The following is a 27,671-nucleotide window of genomic DNA, read 5'->3' as shown; positions in this document are numbered from 1 at the left end:
TAAAAAATATAAGCACAAAGTTTACAATTTCATAGCTTTTGTATCAAGTTGTAAACTTCATACGGAAGTCTTTTTAATTTCGCAATTTTCAAAATTTCCTGCCACAAAAGACTGCCCCCTAAAACAGTCGCTACATTCCAGCTTTTTTTTTTTTTACTTAACCAACCTCATCGAATTCCGTTGCTGGCTTCAGAGAAAAACTATTTCTCTTTTCCCATGTATTCAGATAGGAGCTTCTGAGGTAAAACTGCCTCCAAGTCAGGTAAACCATTGCATTAAAGAACATTATAAGGAGGAGGAGGAGAAGGAAAAACATTTATTAAAAAAAAAGAAAGGAAAAGCAGGTGTCTTTCTGCTTGTGTGGGAGGTGCCCTTAGTCCAGGACTCCTGCAGCTCTTGCTGTCTCCCGGGCTCGCCACACCTGGTGTAGCAAGAATTGTGTTCTCATCTGAATTACTGGAGTATACTTTTTCCTTTGTCATAGGTGGAAAAGTAAAGTATCAGCAACATTCTCACACCTACACTGTCCTTATTGGTATGTAGTGTAACTAAATTCTGCTTCTGCATTAGTTGTGTTGACAGCATGCGTGTTCCAAATTCTTATTTGTTCCTTTTGCAAATTTTCATTTTGTTCACAGAACTTTCCAAAAGGGGAACATATCCAATAAAATAAAGCACTAATTTACTTTCATGCTGAAGATTCATAACTCTTACAAATTGATGTGGTTTCTACCTGGTGATCTTCACTGCACTAAAGAGTTATGAGCTAGGTACTAGGGTATCCCAGCAACATCATGAGCAAGCAACACCATCTTCTCTCACCTCTTAGAGAAAAAAAAAATTGTTATAACTTTACTTCACTCTGCAAAATGCTTAAAGAATAAAAATATCACTCGTTTTTTTATTTTTACATCTTATAGTACACCAGCGCATATTAAACAATGAACAGTACCCCTCATTGTCTTCTCCCATCCAGTCATCCCTGGCCCAAGACTAAGCGACTACCAGTTCAGCAAGCCAAATTAAAGAAAGTGTACCACACATGAAATAGGACGCTGAAAAACTTAGATAAATTGTGTTGTAGTTTAACCTAACCCCCCCTCCTCCTCCTCCTACATGACAAAAACTTGTTTGCATGTCAAGGTAGCATCAGAAAATACTAAATTTCTTTTCAGATTGAAATTAAACCTGGAAAGTATTCTATCAAGTGCAGAGGGAAGAAGAGCATTACCAAATAGCCTAGCTTTCAAGATTTTTCACACAGTGCCTATAGGTTGCCTTGATGCTGCCTCCAATCTCCCTTGTACTGAAGCATGCACACACATTATACCTCCATTGATACCGAAGTCCCACTCAAAAGTCTCTGGCCACCGCAAATCATCCTGCATGTACCGCTGACAAGGTGTACATCTTTGGAGAAGTTATTTCTGATTCAAACATCTGATGGGCCAGAAAACCATAAATTTCGTTATGTCACCAATAACCAAAACACGAATTAATATTCCAGCTTGCAGGGACACAAACTGACTGCTGTTACTGAACAGCGCTCCGTGGCATTCAAGTGAAGAATGATCTTGATCGTCACTTATACGAATATCCATTCGGTTGTATGGCTGGGATTCCTAGGTCATGTGAATTGCAGTGGAGCTGCTCAATATATATATATATATATATATATATATATATTGATGACACTCTAATGTCCGCCAAATAAAAGAAAATGTTTCTTTCTACATTGTGTCTTATCATTGCTCTGCAATTTGCAAGCACAGTGCAGCAAAAAAGGGGCCTTGCCTTACATTGGTTCTATTTGAAATAGGCAATAGCTGTTTATTTCGGCATACATGCTGCAGTTCGGGCTCTGCAGGTCTCCAAGCATGAGTGCCTGCTTCCGAGAAGATGACAGCTGTAAGAAACAAATGACTCTGTGTCACACAACTACAAAAACATGAAAGTGCCTGCTTTATGATAAATACAAAAGAATGACAACTCAGGCAGACTGGCAGAGCAGTCATCAATAATAAAACAAGACATTGCACAGTTTATTTGCCTAAGAAATGAGGTCTGCACATCAAGCTTAGCAATTCCCGGCAGCTTGCTCGCCTTATACAATCAGTCCACACTGTTAGCTCAACATATCCGTTTGATGGATTTCCCAGTCCTCTTTAACACTCTGCCTGTCCCTTACTTCACCAAATCTGTTGTTGCTGTGAACACCACTGAAATTACTGTGGAATCTCATTGATAAGTGTCCAGGCAATTGTAGCTGTCATTCGTTTTAACATCTATTTCAACAAACCAGTTGGGCAAGGGCCTAAAAACCAGCAATTTGGAACCATCAAGTTACAGTGCACAGGGCTGGGCAAACACTTTGAAATTGGGTGCCAACAGCACAGAAGGTTCGCGCTATCCGCCGGGGTTGCTCAGTGGCTATGGTGTTAAGCTGCTGAGCACGAGGTCAACGGGATCGAATCCGGGCCACGGCGGCCGCATTTCGATGGGGGCGAAATGCGAAAACACCCATGTACTTAGATTTAGGTGCACGTTAAAGAACCCCAGGTGGTTGAAATTTCCAAAGTCCTCCACTACGGCATGCCTCATAATCAGAAAGTGGTTTTGGCATGTAAAACCCCACAATTTAATTTAATTTTAAGGTTTGCACTAACTTTCCAAATGCAGGCAGATTTAGGTGAACAATCACATTTAAGGTGGAGCTTATGTAATGCTGATCTATGGTGTAAAAACACACATCTTGCTTTTACGTTGGCCTTGTTAATCAAAGAAACCTATGTGCCATAGAATCTTGACTGTGGGTAATATTAGTGATAGCCATATTAGACAACTGCACCCGTCCTACTGGGGAGCTTCTTTGCATTCTCATGGGAGGAACTTTTGAAGTTCAACCATGTTATAGTTCTGTACAGCGAGGGCAATTTCGTCTCAAGGCCAATGAACCAGGAACGCAAAACATTTCTCTATGGAGTGAACAGCGTACCCTACTTTTTTAAACTTACTAAGCTGATTGAGCGTATTTTTTCTGTCCATATCGCCAACAGCAATCTGCCAGTATCCAGAACGAAGATCAATAGAAGAGAAATAGCTGGAACCATGGAGGCAGTGAAGGGCATCGTCTATATTTGGGAGCGGGTAGACGTCCTTAGTAATTTTGTTTAGATGACGGTAGTCCACACAGAAGCACCACGTGCCGTCCTTCTTAACCAAAACCACAGGTGATGCCCAGGGACTCGAAGAAAGCTTAATGATGTTTTTATCTAGCATTTTGTTCACTTCACTTAGAATTACTCGGCGTTCCGACGCAGAAACTTGATACGGTCATCGGTGAATAGGCGTAGCATCGCCAGTAGAAATCCGATGCTAGACCCCGAGCGTCTGGCCTAAAGGGCGATCGTTTGAAGTAAAAAATATCTCGATAGGACGATAATACTTGGCAAAGGTTGTCAGCCTGCGCAGAGAACAGGTCCACCACAACCATTTTCTTTATGTTGGCATCGGTGCCCGAGGCTGGTGCGAGGGGCCTACTAAGCTCAGAAGAACTATCGGTTGATAAAGCTGCTACGTGATGGTCGCCGAGACAATCAACATTGACAAGGCAAATACCTTGCAGTAGGATTTGCTTTCCCAATGCAAAGTTAAAGATAGGCATGCGAGTATGGTTAGCAGTAACAGTCAGAATGCTGTGAGGCATGCTGATGTCATACTGTAGTGGAATGTTGGGGAGAGGAGTGATGAGGTACTCGCCATCAGGAACAGGTGGGCAACACAACAGTTCAGTATAGGCTATTGACTTCGGTGGCAGGCGAATAAAGCAGGTGGGGCGTAAGCGGCACTGGGGTGCGTTAGAAGGTTCTACGAGAATCGGCAACTCAAGGCAAAGGGTACTGGCAGAGCAGTCAATAAGAGCAGAATGCGCAGAGAGAAAATAGAGTCCGAGAATTAGGTCATGGGGCAATAGCAATCACGGTGAAGAGGACAGGAGTGTGGCGGCCGGCGATGCTCACACATGCCGTACATATGCTGACGATAGGCACAGTACCGCCATCCGCAACGCGACCAACGCGTGCCAATGCTGGGGTGAAGTGCTTGTTCAGTCGTCGTCGGAAAGCAGCACTCATAATAGAAAGATGTGCTCCTGCATCGATGAGTGCAGTGACAGGTGTAATGGTTGGAGTCGGGCACGAAATAGATTGTAGCTGGCCCATGCGGTCATCGAACTTGTCCACGCTGAGGACGTTGAAGGGAGAGAGTTGTTCTCATCAAGAACGAGGAATCTGGGATTTATTTACAGTATCTGCATGAGAATGTTACAGTTCATCAGTCTAACATGATTGAAAAAGGAATGCACCCTGAGGAGCCGCCAACGGCTCCTTAAATACACTGTTCTCCCGAAATCCCTAGGTGAGGAAAAACGGCAGTTCACCGCCGACCAATTCGGATCGTCCAAAGTCATCGTAGCCAACCCGCCTTTGAGGGGGAGGGTTTACGCACTCACTTCTGCACAGGTTGCACTGACCACACCAAGGTGAGAGGGTTTTCGCAGACACTGTGCTTGACCCGAGCAGGCGCCTCTTTATCCCAGAGTTGACCCTGCAGTCAGTGGCCGCCGCATCTGTCCATTGACTGACGCGTGAGACGGGTTCTAAGCTGCATGAGACGGGACCGCAAAATATCTTCCAGGAGCTCCCCTGCTCCAAGCAAGTGTACACGCAAACAATACTTGCTCTACTTGCTCTGCCCACTGTGTCTAGCCATCTCGGCGCCCTTCCGTTGGGGATGCGGCGCATTGTCCTTACAAAACCAGTCGCTGCCACAGCCATGGTGGCGCCGATGGGCTGGGGACTGATGTCTGGTCGTCCTTTTAAAGCGAGTCGTCACAGCACACCTGGTGGCGCCTTTCCGTCGGTCCCTTCCTCGAAGATCACCAGCCCCCGCTGGTCGAACGTAACACAGTATACCTGTCAATGCCAAGAAAGTTTTGGTTCGTAGGTAACATGAGCAGAGAATTTCAGGGCAGGATCCACAACACAGCTTCACCTCCAGAAGCTGTAGTGCCTAGTTTTTTGGCTGCATCCAGGAGGCGATAGGCGGCGAGGAGAAGCGACGGGCCTGGGGCGAACGAGACTGATGGCGTTGAGGTGAGGGCGAGTGGCTGTAGCGAAGGTTCGGAGGTGGGGCATCAGTGGCAGTGGGTTCTAGGCGGGTGGCATAGGGAACAGTAGGTCCAAAGGTGCAGGAATAAGCGCAGGCGTATGTCTGAGGAGGTGGTGGCCATTGGTTGCGGCAGTGACGAGCAACGTGGTCGATGCGACAGCTGTGGAAGCAGATCGGCTTGTCATCAGGGGTACGCCATTTGGACGGGTTGCTATATGTGGCAGAAAAGGAGTGCCGCTAGAGAACGGGGGAACGCTGGGTTGAGTCGTTGAACGCACGGAGTTCAGACCCATGTTCTCAAATTCCTGTCTGATGACGCCCTGAATCCTGGCAATTGTGGTTGCTGGCGGGTCGGGAGGTGCCGCAGAGAAAGCTGGCCAACAGGTGGCCTCGAGCTGGCGGCAAACAATACGGGTTAGGTCATCACAGGTGGTTGTCTGATGTGGTCGACCCTCACATGTCGACGTAGCAGCAGTGTTGGGTAGCTGCGTGATGTGGTGTGAGATACGGCGGCTCTTAGCTTGTTCAAGGCGACGGCATTCATTTATCATGGCGCCGATAGGAAAGACGTTGCCGAAAACAAGAAAATTGAAAGCGTCGTCGGCGATGCCTTTTAGCCACCTTATCTGCTTCAGACATAGTATCGTGGGCTTTGTGGCAAAGAGCCAAGACGTCTAGGATGTATCAAACGTATGGCTCTGTAGATGTCTGGACACGAGGCACAAGAGCCTTTCTCGCGGCAACCTTGCGTCCAAAGGGGTCGCTGAACAGTTCTCGTAGCTTTACTTTGAAACTGTCCCAGCTCATTATCTCGTCAAGCGTTTGGAGTCACACGCGTGGGGTGCCGCCGAGATAAAAGATTACATTAGCAAGCATAATTGTTGGATTCCACCTGTTATTAGCACTGGCGCATTCATAGAGCTTGAGCCATTCATCAACGTCCTGTCCCTCCAGGCCACAGAAGAGACCACGGTCACGATGTTGGGCAACCATGACGATAAGGGCAGTCGGACAAGCTGAAGCCGTTGCAGATGCGGTCTCGTCACCGGGAGGTATGGTGACAAGCTCGATGTACCGACCACTTCGGGACGCTAACCTCCGCCACAATGTTGCACAGACACAAACGAAATACACAGATGAAAGAGGCTATTTACATGCTATTTACACTGGAGCCAGACAGCCAGGCCGACACTCGCTCACGCCATGAGCCCAGACACACTTCATCTCTTCCTCGCGGCGGCTCCTCTCTTGAGCATCTCTCGATGAGATCGTAATAATATGAATGTCTGTACTACATAGTGTGGTGTGTAGTGCGTGACACGGTGCGGCAGATGGAGAGAGACAAGAAGCAGACGAGAAAGAATGTGCGCGCAGAGGCGAATTCCGTACTGGATGGAAGACAATGTTGAAGAGCGTCCAGCACGTGAGCATGCAGCACAAGAATAAAAAAAATAAAAGGAAAAGGCATCCAATCAGAAGAAAACACGGAGCTTCCAGGGGCCAATCAGGAAAGGACAAATCGACCAGAGCGGCAGAAAAGCAAGGTGCGCTGGCAGAAGAAGGGAGAGTTCCAGGAAGCGACGCCAAGAGAAGGTCGGCCACCAGACCGGGAGTTCAAGACTGGCCGGCAGGTTCCGGACCCGAGCCACCAGGACTTCACCCAACCGGGGCCTCCTGCCAACCCGTTCCTGGGCTTCGCCACTCTACCCGATCGTGAACTGCTGCTCGAAACCGGCGAGTTTCTGCGCCCGTGGGCAGAACAAGAGCAGACGGGCTACGGGCCCAAGTTCTATGCCTAGCTGCCTGGCCAAAATGCCACCACCATCTGCCGCCGCCTGCCTTCCCTCTTCAAACCGGAGCCACCGCACTCTGGTCGCCTGTTCATCCACCGATCCCATCGACATTGTGGTGAGACATTACATTTTTTTCTGTTTTCCAAATGCTCTTCACCAATGAGAAATTTCGCAGCATCCCCCCTTCAAGTATTTATTGAAGAAAACTTTCAATCAAGAATTCATTCATGCTGATGTAATTATGGAATGAAATACAGAACTTCATTCAACTTGCTTGAACAATGAATAAAGAAATTAAATGGAAACCATTAGTCGGTTGGACTACACCTTAACGTGCAACATAATTGGTGAATGTATATCCATAATTTATTTCCTTCCATGTCAGTTAATTTCATTGCTCTGAGAAATTTTCTAAATTTTTTTTTGTGCTTGCATTACTATGACCACAGCTAAAGTAATACAAGGCGGCAAATTATTCACTGCTGCCAAAAATCTAAAATCTTGTTTTTTTTTCCCAGGAACATGAGCTTGTCCAACGACTATGCTTAAAGGGTGTCCTGCTCTCGCGTAGCCCCAAGCATGCGGTATGGTGGTGGGGGGGTTGCATGTGAGCGAGCATCTACTCTTGATCGGCCTCATAACTGTCAGCTCAACTGAGCACATACGCGGCTCTTGCGCCCTATCTTGAAGGTAATCTGCGGCGGGTGCAAACCCTGAGCGAGTCAAGATAGCCGGGGCTTCCTGTGCGTTGTTTAACCACTCGTTTATTTCTGGAGGTCGCGTAATCTTGAGTATCTTAAGCCGCGTTTACATGAATGCGACAGCGTCGCATTGCATTTCTAGCGCATCACATTCATGTAAACAGCAGCAATGCGCTAGGAAGGCGCATCGCATTAATGTGCCAGGCGAGGGTAGATTTACGGGCGCGAGTCGCGGAGCATGTAAACGCAGGATCGTCGCATTAGGAACTATGGGAAGGAATTAGCCAGCAACATGGCGGCGGTCCCGACTGCCCGCTTGGAATTGAATTTCGCATTGATATTGTAAAATGCTCTTCGTTCGCAGCAAATGATTGTATAAACGGCTTTCACTTAGTCTCAGGCCGCTTCGACGACAGAGCATTATGGATAACCTTGTAGTGTTTTCGAGATCGCTCCTCGTTTTGAACGAGTCGAAGCCTAACGAAAGAAACATTCAAGATGTCAGCGCTACCTATCGCTAGAGTCAGGAAACAGCCGCCACGACGGCATATGGCCTCCGAGATTCGAAGATCTCGCTGGCCAACTAAAACTGTAAAAAAACGTGTGCTGCTTAGCGTATGCTACACTATAGCGTACGCTATAAGTTGCGTATGCTAAACTAAAGCTGTCTATTTCTCGGCACTGGGCCACCAACGTGCACTCGGCCCACTACCGGAAATCAGTTACACCGGAAGTCGGCTGCGCTTCCCTTATACGACACCATGTGGCGCTACGTTCTCGCGAGAGTTAATACGCTACATGTAAACGGCGGCGCATCGCCTTTTCCAAATGCGCTTGGAAATGCGATGCGCCACTGTCGCATTCATGTAAACGGGGCTTTAGATGCGTACTCTTTTCTCCATTCCCTTTCATTACCCCTTCCTCCTTCCGTTTTGCTCTTTCTGAGCTGCGCTACAAGCCTAAAAGAAGTCATGACACACCAACTCGCCCAAACTGCCATGCTTTTGTCCTGACTGGGAGCTTACCGTCATCATTGAAAAGGAAAGTATACAATCAGTGCATTTTATCGGTGCTGACATACGGCGCAGAGACTTGGAGGCTGACAAAGAAGCTTGACAACAAGTTAAGGACCGTGCAACGAGCAATAGAACGAGGAATGCTAGGCATAAGTTTAAGAGACAGAAAGAGAGCGGTTTGGATCAAAGAGCAACTGGATATAGACGATATTCTAATAGACATTAAGAGAAAAAAATGGCGCTGGACAGGTCACGTAATGCGCAGCCTAGATAACCGTTGGACCATTAGGGTGACAGAATGGGTACCAAGAGAAGGGAAGCGCAGTAGAGGACGGCAGAAGACTAGATGGTGCGATGAAATTAGGAAATTTGCGAGTGCTAGTTGGAATCGGTTGGCGCAGGACAGGGGTAATTGGAGATCGCAGGAAGAGGCCTTCGTCCTGCAGTGGACATGAATAGGCTGATGATGATGATAATTATGTCAATTTAAGTGCAACTGCTGTTGTGTAGCGCTGTTGAGCTGTTCACACTTCGGGATTATAATTAACTTTAAAATTTTGCAGTGTTTCTATTCTATGGGTTCTGGCTCAACCAAATGTCGTATGTGGCCGGGGCTTGGAGCACCAGCAAGTTATGATGTGGGCCCAGGAGCTTCAGTCTCCAGTCAGGTCTGCAATAGAGCTGGCTTTGCCATATGTAATTTCGCAGTACTGTGGAATTAATTGGCACCCTTACAAAACTTTTTGAGTCAGTGATATCTGTCGCCCTATGGGAAAGCAGAAGCAGGCCGACCATGACACAGTAGCGCACTCCACCGACTAGTGTACACCCTCAAAAAAGAAGAGACAGAGAGAGAAAGAGAGAAAAAAGAGAGGTTTTACGTGTCAGAACCACTTTCTCATTATGAGGCACGCCGTAGCGGAGGACTCCAGAAATTTTGACCGCCTGGGGTTCTTTAACGTGCACCTAAATCTAAGTGCACGGGTGTTTTCGCATTTCGCCCCCATCGAAATGCGGCTGCCGTGGCCAGGATTCGATCCCGCGACCTCGTGCTCAGCAGCCTAACACTAAGTGTACACCCTCAGTCAATATGAAAAGTCACGCTGGATACATGTTCAAAGCCAGTAATTTTCTTTGTGTGGCCTTGCAACAAGGAACAAGTTCCATGAGCAGGATTTTCCAACAGGAAAACAACATAACCAATTGAGTAAAGTTCTGATTAGCATGTTGCAGGAATTGCGGTTCAAACACACATGAGGGGTTCCTGTTCATATTGGCAGATGGTGCATATTAGGGATGCACCCAAATATCTGGCAGAACAGTAACAGTGACAACCTCTGTGTTAACTGCACCCCACTTTATTTCTGTCCTCCAGACACTGGTAAATACTGATTAGCATGTTTTTAAAGTTTCTAGATTTTCTGATACTTCAAGGCGAACTTTGCAGTAAGATAAAAACTGATGACTCATTTGAATGCAGGTCATGATGAGAGCCTCCCAACAGACAACAAGGAGAGCATTAGCTGAGTGGGGAGTGGTGCCGAAGGACTAATTTAAAATGTAACAAGATGTCAGAGCAAGAATAAATTGATGTCTAATTACACACATTTATGGCGGCATTGTAAAGTTGGGCCTCTTGATTTAATACTGGAAGGAACACAGACACGAAAAATTCCCTAGACTGCGTTCAGTTGCTTAAGGAATTCTGCGTAATAGCAACCAAAATCGTAAGTAACAAATTTCAGTGCAGCTGGTTACATTTACAAGAGCAGAAGACATGCTTAAAGGTGAATCGCTGGACATTTTAATTTCTGCAGAAAGATAAAGACTTAAGGTGGCTCTGAGTAATGTGACGCCTTGCAATGACCTTGCCCTGTAGACGCTTTAATGCAAAAACTTTTTAAACACTTCCCCAAAGCAACAAAATTCATTAATGCACCAGCAAATATATTTTACAAAACACATTCACAAATTATGTTATATGTTAAGGTATAGTGCAACCTGCTAATGCTTTCCATTCAAGTTCTTTACTGTTCAAGCGTGATGAATAATATGTCAATTTCTTGCATACCGTAATTAAGCATATTTGAATTCAGACTTTCAAGTGTTCTCAGATAATTTCTCCCAAAACAGCATGGACGCTGCAATAACAGGCAATGTTGGTGCGGGGCTGGTGAAAAATGATGCAGAAAGAAATTTCCACCTCTCGATGCCCTTTTGAATGAAGTTTTGACATGCTAAATGTACAGTCCTTGTCTCTGCATGGCTTCGCTGGGAATTAGAACAAAGAAGCATACTATCTTAACTTGAATGAAAAAAAAATATGGCATTGTTTACGTTGTATGGGCACTTAGCTTGACACCCCCACATGCTTTAAAAAAAAACGCAGACAGCCAGAATAAACACTATTATGAAACATATACTTGAATAGCTGACGGAAAAAATTGATGGCCTTAAAAGAAGCTGAATAATGTTACAGAAACTGTTCCGTGTTACAGTATGTGCACACGAGTGTTAATGTGTACGGTTTCATATCGTACAATCACAGACAAGGATAATGAACAAAGGTATATGTTTTTTTGTTGTTGTTTTTTGCCACTTGTCGGCAGCAACGCAAGTGGAAAACTGCTTAGCAAGATTTGTATCTAGCAAATATGTATGCAGTTGGCATCTTCATAACAACAGAGAAGTGGATCATATCATGCTACACTGAGGCTCCCCAAGGGCTAACTGGACAAACCTAGCTGAGCTAGACAAGGGTGGACCAGTGCATGGCACTGGCTCGGGTCAGGCCAGGGAAAAGTGTCCATGCAGTGCTCTACTTTTATGCACTGTTTTCAAGTACTGAAATTTCGTCCTTAAAAAATTTCTAGGTATTGCAAGGATACTATGCTCTTCTATATCCATCACAGCTGCCTCTCATTTTCACAACTACCTAAGCTTTATAGCTCAAAATAGCTGTAAAAATAAGGTATACTGAAGCATACACTAATGTTTTGTTTGTGTGTTCCTGTCGTATGTTGAAAGGCAACGTTTTGGTTGCAAGGTGACTTTCAGTTGTGTTTTGCCTCGGCACCATGACAATGACGTATTGTCAAAAATTCATTCAACAAGAGAGATAACAGTTGATGCCACAACGTCACGCTTACCTTTTAAGTAGCCGGAACACATTTTTACACAAATTGAATTCGCCGAAGGCGCACGATCACCAGGTCACTACAGACGTTGGTAAAGCACTATTTATTTCACACAACTGTTGCATCTTCCTTTCCTTAAATTCTTTTCTTTTTCACACGGAAGGGGTGGTTTGCATAAAATTAAAATATCCGGATACACAAAAATACGGAGCAGTAAAGAAAGGTAAAGAGGCAGATGAGCAATATTCTCGCTCCAACGTAGTGACAAATGAGCTGCTGCAAATGCTTCCTAACAGTCATGCTTTAACGGTGCGAGTGGTGCCTGCATTATGTTTAGAAAAAATTTACGATGCACTACCGAGGTTTTGCTTCGTTTAACATGTTAAAAGTCAACAGCGGGACTCCGCTGTTATACTCTGCGTCGTCGCAAACTACTGAAAGGCATCACAACGCATCTACAGCGCGTAAATGGATAAAGTAAGGCTATCGAAAGCTCACCTTAAATGCAAATCGGAGCGCCGAACCTACGAGTCTTGTTGGAAAGACGAAGCGAGTGCTCTTCAAAACGCAATAAACAATGGCCACATATAGATTTATCAATAAAGATCGTTATAAAACGCTTCTGTGTACTGGCGGTGCAAAAAATACAAACTGTTTGAAGGATTTAAAGCATTTAAACTGGGACTGAATCCTTCAATGACACGGACGCCCTGCAACAAACCAATAGAATACTTTCCGAGCGCTAAAAACGAGATTAACGCTTACAAAAAAAAAAACGAAAAAAAAGATTGGCTTTGCTAGTTTCTGTTTCGGTTTCGGATGTATGAAGCGCCACCTGCTTCCTGCAAAAAGTGCCATGGCAGCTTCCTGTTTACTTTTCGAAGTTGGCGTAACTAACGCAGCCGAGTCTCGAAGCTTTCTTGTGCCGTTATGCATAACGCAATGTCATTGAATAGATGCTGTGAGTATTTGTGGAGCCTCTAGAAAGTCCTGCATCGATACGAGTGTGTCTTTGTATACGCGCCATCTCTGGAGGTAAGCAAACCCGCTCAGCCAGCTTGCGCCGACCTTCGTTGCAAGGGCAATATTTGTAACTTAACTACATGCTTTATCGGTATACAGCTCCATCTGACCGCCACTTTCTTACAGGCCTGATGAAAAATGGTATTGAAACCACTACATGGGTACTACCGTAACCGTAATCTCTGCCGTAATCTTAACCTGCGTTTTCGTTTTCTTCAGTTCTAGTTCGATTTCAAAACAAGATCCCATTTGTTGGTACTCATCGTTCATTATATGCTTAGCATGTTGGCTTCGCCCGATTTGTCCAGAATAATATATATATATATATATACATAATCATCGCCTTATAACAGACACGTCGGTATTGGAGAAGCTCGCAGGTGGGTGTGCCGTTTTCACTGCCTAAAGTAAGTATGAACGACGTAGATAATGACATCTAGTGATTCATAAATAACTTGGAGTAAAGAAATGCTGTATTGCTGAGAAATTTTAGTAAAAACAAAGCAAAGATACGCCTGAAATGTTTTTCAGTGAAGTATTTGTGCACGTAGATGGGGACGTATTCTGAAACGTTCCACTTCGGCGATAGTTTGCCTAGGCAACAATTTCGCCTTCAGGCGCGCGCTGAGATGCTAAGATTGCATAACAAAATACAAATTGCATAGCAAAATACAGTGGTGACTACCAGCTGATGCTTTTTGCGGGAATTACAATATATGTAGCAATCAAAATGCAAGAAAAAGTAGCAACAGAAGAAAACAAATGAAACACCTGTGAGTTTATTCAACCATGCACTTGTGCATATATATGTGCTCACAGGTAGTTCTAGCTTTCTTTTATTGTGTCCGTGTTTTGCTGCACTACCCAGATACCATTCCATGATGACTGACCAACAAGCCCATATTGCCACCCTTGTCGATTTCATTTCTAGTACAACAGGCTTTTTTTTCAATATGTTCCTCGGGATTCCGGGCATACTGTTGCCCTCATTGCCAGGCTGCCAGCAGCACGTGTGTCCTAAGGTTCTGTATTCATAACAAGCAGCTTCCACAGGATATAAGATCGTCGTTTACTGGTTTCGCACCATTCGGATGTCGGTCACGGAAAAAGAATTTTGAAGATTGTATATGCTAAACGACTTCAGCAGGCGTGTCTCCACAGAAATTACCTCAGCGTGCAGATGTTTGATCAGTATGAGCCATGCGTCGCAAGGAATCTTCTGTGGAGGCACCTGCACTTAGCTGATCAGGTCACCAAGTTTCTTTGACTACCTCAAGTAAGACTACTACGGGCTCACGTGAACAAGGATTGACAGAAAGCAACAAGTGATGTCTACGTTTCTGAAGGTTTCATCCTTCCCAACAGTATGTGCAAAGTTCGTGGCCTCGGTCCAAAATTTGCCCAAGCTGCCAGCTGGACTAAACCAGAACCTCCCTGTCTGTCATAAATTATGTAAAGTGTCCAGAAGAGCTCCGCCAGAAGATGGTGTGAGGATGAAATCGGAAGGTTTAGATGCCCTGTTATGATGTAAGCCCCAACCTTCTAACCTTCTAAACTGAATGAATCAGATATTGCATGGATAGCCGAGTATCTCTCTCTAAGACAGCAGTCGGTAGTTCTCAACGGTTGTTCCTCCGGATATGTTCCCGTGACCTCAGGAGTTCCTCAGGGCTCAGTTCTGGGCCCTCTTTTGTTTCTGATGTATATAAATGATATTACTATTGGCCTCAAATCTTCGTTCAGAATGTTCGCGGATGACTGTGTAGTTTACAGGATTATAGAGAATGAACGTGATTCCGAATACCTGCAGCATGATTTGAATGTAATATCATCGTGGTGTGCCCATTCAGAAATGTCGTTGAATGTTAAAAAGTGTGTTCACGTCACATTTACGAGGAAACGTTCATACCAGTTGAATACGTATACCATAAATAGCGCTACTTTAAGCACGGCCAGGGAATATAAATATCTAGGAGTTTATTTAACGAGTGATTTGAGGTGGTCTAAGCACGTTCACCACATCAAAGTAAAGGCTGCACGTGTTTTGGGTTTCTTAAGGCGAAATTTCAGCGAACTTCCATTTAATTTAAAAGAACAACTGTATTTCACTCACGTGCGCTCATTGCTGGAGTACACATGCGTTTGCTGGGATCCGTATACCAAAGAGCTGATCGATACGCTTGAAAAAATACAGAATAGGGCAGTGCGATTCGTTCTAGGTAATTGGGATCGTCAACTTAGCATGAGAGAATGCAAACGTAAACTTAAATGGGAAGAATTGAAAGATCGTAGACGAAACCACGGGTTGAAATTTTTCCATAATATCTACCATTCTAAAACTGGAATCAATAAGAAGAAGTACATTCAAGAGCCGTCCTATATATCCCAAAGAAGGGACCACAGTCTCAAAGTGAATGAATTTTCCTTTAAAGGTGACGTCTTCCGCTATTCATTTTTTGTTAGATGTATAAGAGAGTGGAATGATCTTCCGCCTATGATTGTATCCAATGTGTCGAATGATGCTTTTTACCGCGCTTTGTGTAATTAGTTTCTTTATTGGTGTCAAATATGATGCTTATTTTTATGTACCCCCTGCTGTAATGCCTGCAAAGGCGAAGCAGGTATCAAATAAATAAAATAAATAAATAAATATACCTGTAAAATGTGTAGTCTTACCTGAAGAGTAATTCATTGTGTGTCACACCAGCTGACAAAGATGCCAAAGAGGAAGGTATTGCAGTTTTTTTCCTTTAAATGTTTCTTGGAAAAAGCCAGTCAAGCAATTTCTGCAGTGTTGAATGAGCGCAAGGATGTATCACTTATGAAAGTAGCAGCGAAACCAAGTGAAATTTACAGAAAGTTGAATCTCGATAAACTAAGGAAAAGTTCAGAGATGTAATTTTTAGTAAGTGCACAAGGAGGATGTTCCTTTTCGGGTCATAATTTCCGAAAGGGGTGCCTGGCAGAAGCAAGCTGCCCTGTACCTGGTTTTAAAGCTGAACGTTAAAGAGATTGATGACCAGTTTCTTGTAAAAGGTTCTGACGAATCCTTGATTTTGTTAGGTTTCACGGCAAAAAGGGCTTCAAGGCCTTCTCGGCTAAGGTCAAAGAATTATATTATTCTATCCTGCTCAATGGCCTTATTCAATGTGTCGAGGATTGTATTGACAAATATGGCACCGTAAGATTTTCACAGGAAGCAGGTTGTTTCAGTAGAAGGGTATTTAGAATTATCGTGTTTTTACATGTCGTCAACCTTTGCACAGTGGAACAATAGGCCGCATCTGCAGAAGAAAGGCATTTGCATAGGGTTGTGTCTGGCTCCCGTCTTTAGCAACCTATGTTTAGCACAATTAAATAGGCACATATATGACCACCTCACGGGACTAACAGTTTTTCAGCGAGCTTTTAGATTTGTCAACAATTTTTTTGTGTTTCTGGATTTCCCTAGTAATAGCTTTCTAGAAAAATGTCCTGATGTCTAAGATATTTTGCGAGTGTTTGAGACCTCTTGAAGTGACTTTTGAAGTGCAATACGTTTCAGTTTCTTCACTTTCAGTTCATCTCTACTGATAGTAGGACTTGCTGGGCTTACAGTCCATGAGCTAAGAAACCCCTTCTCCAATTTCATTCAGCCCATTTGAATTTGGTGAAGAGGGGCATAACTAACTAATAGGGATGGCTTTCTGCCCACTGCTGCGCATGTGGATGTAGGCCGAAATTCAAAAAAATGTTTTATCTTTGCAAAACACGGAGACCGTGTTACACGTGAGATAATCAAAGCGGGAGAAATTCTACGTTTAAAGGATGGTTGCATCAGCACCCCTCTATCGCTCTCACTGACAAGGAGATCAGATACCTGGGGCTATCACCACGTTGAATTTTGTGTGGCTTTGTCGCGGCGTTCTAAGCATGGTTGGTGGGCTATTGTGTGACTGTATAAATAGCGATGCTTTCTGAAAAGAAAATAAACAGTTGGAAGTTCAGCACTCCGTTCTCTCTTCTATCCCTTCTGGTGGCTTTGCGCTGTTAACCTTACTGTGAAGCATAATTTATCAACAAGCCCAATCTTACAGCCTTCGTAACTAACATGTGCTTCAAAAACGTCCTAATGAAAACCAGTTTCCAGCAACAGGCTGCAAGTCTTAAGGAGGCTGGTTACCCTAACCACGTGTTGGTGTCAGTGGCAGAAAGGCTGCTCAAACAGGAACGTTCGAGACGATGCCTCCGTGCAAATGCAAGAGCTAGCAGCCGTGACCAGGTGAAAATCGCTGTGATTCCGTATATACACCAGATATCGCATAGCCTGAAAAAGATAGGAAGCCAAGGTAATGTGCGGGTGTTTTTTCAGCTCCAAATAAGCTAAGCACCTTGTGTAAAACCACTAACCCAATAAGGACAAAAAAGCCGGTTTGTGGTAAGAATCGCAAAGATGAGTTCGTCGGATGCACTGTAGGAGTGGTCTATCATATTCCACTGTCATGCGGTAGATGCTACATAGGCCAAACCTGAAGGTACATTAATGAGCACTTAAGAGAGCACAGAAATATAGTGTATCAGGTGACAATTTTCTTGCTTTGCATTGCAATACATGTCCATGTCGCCCTCTTCTAAATGACACCGCTGTTATATACAGGGATAAGCGCAAGTGTGTAAGATTAATAGTAGAAACTGGGCAAATCCTCTCGGCCGCTGACCAATGTATCAGCAAACTATCACTATCATTGTCTGTGAGAAATTTAGATTATTTGCGGATGCCATGAAAGTTGACTGCATTTGCAATGGATCATTTAGGTTTCTTGGTGTTTTCTTGTTGTACCGGTTTTAGACAGTGTGGCTCTACTCATGAGCCATATATACAGTCGACTTCCATTAATTTGATCATCTTTCTGGGGTTTTATTTGCCAAAACCAGTTCTGATTATGAGGCATGCCCGTTAAATCGATCCTGACGGGACCATTGAGACTGGTCGAATTAAACGAAAGGCATAAAAAAACATTGAAACATGCCATTGCTTCACTTAGCAGTATTTGCCTTTAAAATTAACTTTGGCCGCGTTTCAGTTTAGCGCTACACCTGCAATCATCAACAGCTAGCAACTCGCCCAGTTTACTATATTTCTTAATGTTAGCTTCACTGCAATACAGCCATGTTATGCATAGAACCATACCAAGCAGGGAAAGGTGCCATTGTTGCAAGACAGCACGTGTTCCCTAATTTATGTACATGCACATGTGCAGTCTCCAGTCACAGTACGAGCTCCAAGACACCTAGTAGGTGTATGGGCAGGCCTTCAGCGTTTGATATATTCACACTCTTTTGTTGGCTTTAAACATCTCCTCGGCTTATCACAGTTTTTTCAACTTACTGCCTTCCTTTTTGCTAGCTTTCCCAAAACACATGATTGTTTTTCACTTCTCTGTGCATGGCACATTTACTTAAAGAACACGAACTAGGCGTCATTAACGGTCTGATATATGAGACATGCATGGAAGGTGAAAAAAGGACTCAAATCACCACTGAAACGTAAGAAACAGCTCTGAATGGCTGCCAGTATGCTTATTAGGTGGCTAGGTGCTCCTACTGTGAGAGGAGACTGCATGCCTGTATAATCAAGGAACATGTGCTATGTCCTGTGACAGTGGCCCTTTTCCATTCTTGGTATGCTTCACCACAGTAAGCTGCATATGCTTCAGCGCATAACACGGCTGTATTTGGGCGAATCTGACCAGTGAGGTTCGAATTATCCGACGAAGGCCAATTTTGAGATTGAAATAACAGAAGTTTGGGCTCACAGAAATGTATTTCATTAAATAAAAAACAATCATCAGCAAACAACTTTATTTAAAAGGGGTGACTGACTACTTCTATATCATTAATATACATTAAAAATGACAAGAGGCTAAGCATGCTGCTTTGAGGAACACTGGAAGTAACTGGCACTTCATGGAAAGGGCAATCGCTTATGCTGACGAATTGTTTGTGCTTAGCTAAGTATGCAGAGATTCAGCCAATTAAGTATGGCAGAAGATTTGTGATTTCAAGCTTCTCAATTAGTTTAGAGTGTCAAACAAGCTCAAATGCTTTTCTGTCTACAATACAGGAATATAACATCAATCTGGCCAGGTTTATCAAGAATGCTAGCAAATGCTTGCATGTATAAACCCGTGATCCAACTTCCAATAAATCGTTGAAAGTACCACTTGTGTGTGTCTCTTCTCTCGTCTGTCTTGTCTATGGTTTCTGCGCTAAGCACTAAAAGAATGTTGTACCAACAATGTTAAAAGTTCACCCTTGCAATGTAAAGTTGCTTTTTTTTTTTCAACAATACTCCACACTTCTCTGAAATGTGAACATATTTGTTATTCAATATTCAATAGGTCAGCTTCGTCAAATATCTATATTTAATTCTATCCAGAAATATCAGAATATGAAAACCCCTACTACATATGGGCCTTGAGTGGAGCAGTATGGCCTTAAATGCGTGTAACCAATGCTACTTACAGGGAATACAAGAGGTGAGTCTAGGGTTTTATGTGCAAAAACCACGACATGATTATGAGACACACCATAGTGGGGGACTCTGGATTAATTTTGACCACCTGGAATTCTTCAATGTGCACTCTATGCATGGTAAACAGGTGTTCTTGCATTTCTTCCCCGTGGAAATGCAGCTGCTGCAGTCGGAATTTGATTCCGCGCCCTTGGGATTAGCAGCACACAATGCCAAAGGCATTATGGCGGGTTTTGAAACTCGAGAGGTGGAAAAGAAACCGCGGAAAGCTTTAGAAGAGATGTTTTTTAGATTGTTTGACACATGTAATGCCAGTCACAACCAGGCTTCTGGTCAACTGATAAGTTTGTAAATGAGAGTGACTGAAAGGTGATAGTATCTGCCGCACCAAGATGACATCAGGAACATGTTCACATTGTCCAAATGATAATTTTTACAGCCCCAATTGAGAAAACAAATCCGTTGACTGCCTAAAGGCGAGGCATCCTTACTGCGCGACTAGAAATTACTAAGCAAAGCAAAAAAGTACCTGCTGTATATGTCCGCTCAAGAACTGCAGTTCCCTTTGAGAATGGTCACCACATGCACCTGACTTTCTCCCTAAAGATTCCAGTATGTGTAATTATTGACAGAAAGGAAGATTTGATAACTTCTAATTGCGTGTTTTCCAATTGAATACAAGTTAAATGGTCAACAACTATTTGATTTACATTTGACATTTTGAATATTCGCACAGCACAAATATGTACTCCAGCCATACTCGAGAAGAACACCATCAGTGCAGATTGTGAAACCCCTGAAGAGTAGGGAAAAGAAAGCTTCGTTTTCAGGGCTCTGAAATTATTTTGAGTTTTGTGCAAGTGCACCGTCAGTAGGGTACTTACTGGTGATCATCAAGGGTTCAGCATTTAATATATCTGCTCTTACCAACACTAACAATACGAGATATTCCTCTAACAATTCTTTCCTTCCTCAAATAAACACTAATTGTCAATGTTTACTGCTCTTTTATGGCGATTAAACATTAAATTAAACCACCCCATATTAAAGCCTGCCGCACAACATTAACATTCAAGAGAGATATGAAGAAATATTTACTATCGACACTACTGGCTACAGACTCATTACTATGAACATATATACAAATTTATTTTACCAATTTCTGTGCTTCTGTATTTGCCTAATGTATCGCTTTTATTCTCTATATCCCATTGTCTTTATTTTTTCCTTCCTTATTTTTAGAAATTTTAAGTTTTTGTCGCACAGTATATATTTCACTTGTACTTTGCATATTGTGAGGATATTTTTGTTTCTAATTATCTCGTACATTAACCTTGTGTTCTTTGACATGTGTCATCCCTATGTTTCCATAATGTGCCAATTACTAAATTTTTATTTATTCATACGCATCTATTTCGTTTGCTTGTATTTGTAAGCACCTTCCTTGTATTTGATTACTTGCTTCATTAACTTCGTGTATTCTGATGTGTATCACTGCTATGTTGCCATAATGTATTAATTACTATATTGTTAAACTACTAATAGGCCCCACTGACAGTTCTTGTAACTTCGGGACCTCCTTCTGTACTAATGATGAATGATGAAATAAAATTTAGGTATTCTGCATCAATTGTGTAATTATTAGGTATTAAACATCACCACTGCTAGATGTCACAGCGGCACCACTCCCCAGGTTTTCAGCCACCTCTAGTAGAACGAACAAGTGATCTTTTTTCATGAAGTGGATTGGCTTCCCACATGACATCATTAAGAATACACAAAGCAAGCCTCCTCATTAAGCTTATTTTTAGTAGGATATGAAGGCATAGTAATTGATGTACCTGTAAAAGTAAACACACTAATGTAAGACATGTAGATGTTTCTTGAGTCCAATGGTAGACTTGCCTGAGATAGCAGATTGTGTGCCACTGTTGTCTACACACATACTATCGACCAAAAAGGTTTACGGACCACGGTATCTCAGAAAACGCTAAATATCCTAGCAGCCTTTAAAGTAGCCAGTAAAACCGTACATCACAATGTTCGCATATACTAGTAGAGGCTGGAAATGGGAATACCAGGCTTCGTTTTGAGGCTTTTTTGGAGATATTCAGCTTTTTGTGAGATCCCTTCATTCGTTAACTTTTTGGGTCGATAGTACATTTGTATGTGTGTGGTAGGGAAGGTATGAATTAGAGAGTTTCTCCAAAAAAGCAGGGCTTTGCTATAGATGTGTTAGGCTGTAGATGTGCAGGCAAAGAGTGAAAAAGAATGAATTAATGTTTAACAATAGCACAGTGACGACAGCAACCAAAGCAAAGCAGCAGAGGGGTACATGTGGTGGCAGAAACTTGCACTGTACCTATTGCACTTATATTTTTGTACTGCAGGTGAGCGCAGAGAGTAAGTTACCGCGACTGCTGTTTTTTCACCAATAAACTTCCAGTTGTGAATAGGTGCTCGTGTGTGTTCCTTACTTTCCTTGTATGATTTTGTTCTGTTTTCTTTAACTTCAGTCTTTCCTCAGCGGCAATGCTGATGTCATTGTTATTGATTTCAAGTGCTTTAAGCTAATATGGCCAGTCCTACACAATAGAGAAAGAGTGAAATAAAGAAATGCGCAAGATATGCACGCTGGGATGTGAAGTGATTGCTTACGATGGGGCAGGGTGGACACCTTAGGGAATGATGGCTGGAACAATGTAATAATTATTTTCTTTTTCACACTTTTTCATTGGTCTCGGCAGCATTCTGCTTACATTATCACCAGCATCAGCAGGTCTACCAGTAAATGATAAACAAATTTTGACATTATACCAGCTAATAACTGCCTTGCTCAAGATGGACAACTGAGCTATTTCATGATAGGAGTGTTTGAAAACTTGCATCAATACTGACTGAACGTAATGCTATTTTGCTTCAGCTACCTAAACTAGCATTAGTGGGGTTGATCTCTTGATATGTCTTATGGTAAATGAATGGAGGTGCATTTGCCCATTTAGAATGAGAAGAGTGGAAATTAATGGGACATTGAAAAGACACTTCAACATTCCGACGGTTGTTACAATTATGAAGGGCATGACAGTTCCCGTAGCATTACTGTTCTGCTTACCATTTAAAGGTTACCAGCTTACTGCTGTGGTTTGGACATTCAACTCTACATTCGATCTCACATTGGGTGTTCTTGTTGCACCTGCCTTGAACCCCACCCTTTCCATGCATATGAGGTGTGTTGAAAAAGAAACTGAACTTTTGCTATAACAGCTTTGCTACTTATGGTACAACATCTTAAGTGCTGTCCCCTTCAAAGTAGTCCCCTCTACTGGCAATGCACTCTTCCCATCTTTTCTTCCATTTTTGGAAAGCCTCCTGGAATGCAATTTCTGGAATGGCATGCAGGTCTCTTCTCGCATTGTCCTGGATCCCCTCTACAATTTGGAAAGGGTCTAGGGCCGGAGAATATGGTGGGTGGGGCACAAAAGGAGTGTGGTGTTTCGCTAAGTAGCTGTGGACAAGGAGCGACATGTGAGCCAGGGCATTGTCATGATGCAACATTCAAGCCTGATTTTCCCACAATTCAGGCCTCTTACTGCAAACAGAATCTCTCAAACATGCTCCCTGGCAAACTTCTTTGTTTACCATCTAACCATGTGGCACAAATTCCTGATGGGCCATGCCTTTGCAGTAAAAAAACACAACCAACATCACCTCCATTTTTGACCAACTCATGCGTGCTTTTTTTGGACGAGGAGAACCTTTGGCCACCCACTGCGACGACTGCACTTTCATTTCAACATTGTAGGCATAAACCCATGTCTCATCGCCTGTTATGATGTTCTTAAGTGTTCATCGTCATTGGCAGCGGCAAGCATTTCCTGGCTGATTTCGACACGGGTCTGCTTCTGTGCACCAGACAACAAACATGGCACAAATTTTTCACTGACACAACGCATCCCAAGTTTGTCACTCAAAATTTCATGACATGATCCTACGCTGATACCCACTTCATCAGCGACTTCTCGAACAGTCAAACAACGATTTCCACAAATCACAGTTCAAACTCTCTCGATGTGGTCATCATCTGTGGATGTGGAAGGTTGTCCAGGCTTGGGATCGTCACCGACCAACATTCTTCCCTCTTCAAAACGCTTGAACCAATCATAGCACTGCGTGCGACTCATATAGTCCTCCCCGTATGCTTGGCTAAGCAACTGAAATGTCTCTGTGAAAGTTTTCCCAAGTTTGTAGCAGAACTTCACACACACACACTGTTCTTCCAATTCCTTCATTGTCACTTTGGCACCAATCCGAAGAGCAGCTGTGCTCACATGTGCTCACTTCAGCGGCTGTACCTCGCCAACTAGCAGTCAGAGCGAAACACGGCAAATGACATTTTGTTGTCTAAACCTGCTGCTACATGCACTCAGTAGCCACAGCGCGCTCCCTCTGCTGATTGGCACGCTATTTCAAAAGTTCGGTTTCTTTTTGAACCCACCTCGTATATATTACTGCACACACACACACACACACAAAAAAAAAAAAAAAAAAAACCTTGAGTCATAAGTGAGCACTGTGTCTGTCCCCTTTCCTTTTCCAATCAGTTGACACCGTTTTCATTCTAAAAACCTTCTAGGAACTAAGCCATCAAGAAACTGTCTTGCAAGTGCCCTATATTATCTGTGTTGTACAGTCCAGTTTGTCAGTGCACCTAAATTTAGCATTGTTTATAAATTCTGCTTAAGTGCTTCAAGATTTTATGTATTCTGTACACTTATACAGGTCAACACCACCACATACTTCATGTAAGTAAAAGTTACTATGCAGAAAATTCTCGTTTTATTTGAAGACCAAGCAGTTTAAGTGACAGTGCATGTCCTGACTAGGTAAAGTTAATGAAAATTGACCAAACATATTTTTCGAAGAAAGGCTATGTATATGTACTACAGGCAATACAAACCTCTATTTGCATGCCGCTGCTATAGGTCCCATGACCAGTGTGACTTGCTTTCTGTAAGCAGTACAGTCTGTACAAAGCTGTCAAGTCGGCTAGTCTTTAGTCTATCTAGCTTGCTTTCCTGGTGCTTTCATGTATACAAACCAGAAGGCCGCCTTCTACAGTATTATGCTGAAGATTATAAACGGTTGCCTGACACTGTGCCTTGCAATGTTCACAGGCATTCGGCTTACCAGGAGACATCATTCGTGTTGGCAACAGTAGGTGAGAGGTAAATAAAAATAAAGTACACATTAATTTAAAAGCCTTCATCTTCACTACATTGTGCAGCATGAGGATGCCTTTCCGAAGGAATGTAGCCAGTGCCATCTGCAAGCGCATTGCTCACCAGCTGCAGTGGCTTCATATCGACACAGGTGACATGCAAAGACATTGTTGTGCTTGAAGTGAGGTGCATGTAAAGCACCACAATCCAATAAGACTGCTAATCTTTTATACATGTACTGCGTTTTTGCTCCCACTTTGAGGTTGACATGATGAGCCTGAATGCCATCAGCCATTCCATACAAAAACTGTCCCAACTTTCATTCAAATGACTCAACCTAACTGTGATAGGCTAGCAATTTTCTTGTTTGGATATGCTGTTCAGTTTGTGCATGTTATAGTGCAGGCATACCACCAATTGAGTTAAGCATTGTGAAAATCAAGTACACTACATTGCCTACTTAAGCACATGAACATTTAAGCATCAAAATCTTTTTCTGCTCATGCAGTGACCTACAGCTACAAAGGAAGACACAAAGACAGTGCAGACGTGTAGGTAATAACAAGCTTTGCTGCAGACATAGTAAGCTGTGGTGAGGAATGAAGTGTAATCTGTGTTTCCACTTCTGCATGAATTTTGTGGAAGTGCTGGAGGGTCAAGGTTTTATACAGCTACCAATTTATGTATTTGGTCTAATAAACCATTGCAAAGTGAATGTGTGGCATCAGCAACAGATAGCCAGGCACTATCACAAAAAGAAGCAATATAATGCTGGGGAGTGGTTGTCGAAAGTTGCAGGTTCTGGAGGAGAGAGACAAAAGGACAAGAATGCATCAATCAATTGGACATGACTGAAGGCACGCACGGTATGTCGAGCAAGAAGCGGGCAGAAGGAGTATTAAGGAAACGCATGAAGAAGTCTGACAGTGTGTGAAGGCAAGAGCATCACATAAAAAGGAAAATTTGAAGAAAGTAGCAAATGAATGGGGAGATCAGATGCCAAGGAGCAAGCATTTTCTGCTAGAAATGTTATTGCTGTTGTGCCTTAGCCCTGGTGCTGCAAATGGAAGGTGGAAGAAACAAGTACAGTACAAGTTTAAAAAGTGTTGTGGCAAGAGTGAGCGGCATTAGATCGGTGCCTCATCAAAATGATTGAACTTGCAGTGCTCATCTGCACTCAACAAAGTGTGGTAACCTGTGCTGCTGGAAGTGTGTGAGCTATCTCGTGATGAAATGTGCAATCAGCCAGCTCTTCCAGATTCAGAAAAGACTTAAGACCAGAGGAAAATTTCTAAAACTACAAGACAGCAACCTGATTTGATAAATCATATTTTGAATGTTTCCAGTAGAAGCACTTGCACCAATGGAAACTAAGTTGCATTAAAGGTTGGACTTCAGAAAGTGCATCAACACTACACCAGCGATAAATGCAATTCCACTACATGGATGACTTGCCTTGTATGAAAACATTGTTTTCACCTCTTGCTCTCCTGTTCGCCACATAAGCATTGCGGATTAAACGAAGTGTCACTGTTTCGTGCAATGCGTTTGTCACTGGCTGACCACAAATGAATCGCTGTCAATGTCATGCAATGAGCATCAAAAAGTTCTCTTCAGCTCCTACTTTGTGACTGATGAGCCGGCTATGCTTATATAGGTGCGGATCCACCTCCAGAGGGTCATCACTGAATTGCATTTTTTTTTTTTACAGGAGCGTGGACGCCTGCATAAATAGTGTTTTTTGACTGACTGCACATATGTTACCAGGCTTTTTATCAATCTTTTAAATCACCCACACAGGCGTACGTTATCCTCTTCATTTAGTAAAGAGGGTTCAACATCGACAAAATGATGCAGCTCAAATAGCTTGTATAACGTGTATGCGTGTATGTAATGACGTGTATGCGTTTTCTATCCGCAGTGACGGACAAGATGGCTCGAGCGTTGCATAATGCCGTTTGCCTAAAGCCAGCTTCGCTGCGGGGCACCAATGTCGCGCAATGAAGCATGCGCATTGTATTGCGGCAAAGTATACCAAGAGTGGAAAGCGGCCACTGTGATATACGTGTCCACTTGCCGTCACGTCTCCTGCCGCAGTACAAGCACGGAGACGCCGAAAAAGTGTACTGGCAGGCTTTCAGAGCTGTTTCGCATGCGGTTGTAGCGATCTGAGGCCTTGTTTCGCCCACATAGAGCACCCCGTATATGAGCTAGACATCGTAACAGTCGGGATTATTAACTAGTCAATATCAGTGTTACTGAACAGCTTTCACAAAGGTCTCCTGCTATGAAATTGCATGACGACCATTTTTCTTTAGCATACATTTCTTCCGTATTCATCCGCAGGGCGTAGTGTTTTGCCAGTGTGGCTGTACAGCTCTCACAACGATCTAGTACGGCTCAGATTGCATGGCGACGCAAGTTTTAGTACTTACACATACAGAGTACAAGATTTCCATTCTCACGAACCTCCAAGTGTGCTGTATTCTCAGTTACATTAAGAACTAATGCATCGGCACGGCAGTTAATTCATAAACTGTTTCCGTTCCCGCGATTCCCCTGAAGTGTGTGGTATGCTGACCTTGATCAACGACACTAATGAACAATGCATCGGCACGTCGTAATGCTTTGGCACTAAAGTCATCCGAGAAGACACCTCACTTTCAAACGTATCCCCTAGCGACTATAAAATTTAATATGCTACCGTCGTAACAAAATAGCAACACTCACCTCGGACGCGGCTTTTTCGCCTTGCCGGCCACGCATCCTGTCGATTCTGTGCTGCAAGCTCGGCTAGGGACAAACGGAGCAAACGGTTTTCTTCCCCGTAGTACCTAAACGACGAGAAATTTTGAGCTCCAAAAGTCCCCACATTTCTCTCTCGCAACCACTGCTCCTCGCGCGTGCGCAGAAAGAGCGGTGAAATCCATTTTCGATGTGCTCGTCTGTTCTGTGGCTCAACGCGCGCGCGGCCGAAGCAAGCCGACCCGAAAGTAGCACACGTGAGCTCGTCTAACCATGGCTGTTATTAACTTGTTAAATTCCAGCCGCGCCGCTTTGGATGCCATGAATACGAAAAGCGGGAGACCGGCGTGAACG

At 43.4% G+C, this 27,671-nt stretch overlaps 1 long non-coding RNA gene across 2 annotated transcripts; it reads right to left on the bottom strand.

Moving 5' to 3' along the window:
• Positions 1 to 295: 295 nt before the first annotated feature.
• On the bottom strand, positions 296 to 27,671 carry LOC126535691 (uncharacterized). 2 transcript variants are annotated; one of them, XR_011895587.1, is made up of 4 exons: positions 27,303 to 27,671; positions 12,315 to 25,373; positions 1,795 to 1,906; positions 296 to 421 (listed from the first exon to the last, which is right to left on the bottom strand). It is a non-coding gene; the product is annotated as an uncharacterized lncRNA (long non-coding RNA). The 2 variants fall into 2 exon arrangements; XR_011895588.1 differs by lacking the exon at positions 12,315 to 25,373 and having other exon boundaries at positions 27,303 to 27,403.

The sequence above is a fragment of the Dermacentor andersoni genome, chromosome 7 (genome assembly GCF_023375885.2).
Source record: "Dermacentor andersoni chromosome 7, qqDerAnde1_hic_scaffold, whole genome shotgun sequence".
NCBI classification, from domain to species: Eukaryota; Metazoa; Arthropoda; class Arachnida; order Ixodida; family Ixodidae; genus Dermacentor; species Dermacentor andersoni.
The sequence above is the reverse complement of the archived record's forward strand: the minus strand, read 5'-3'. Positions and strand labels throughout refer to the sequence as shown.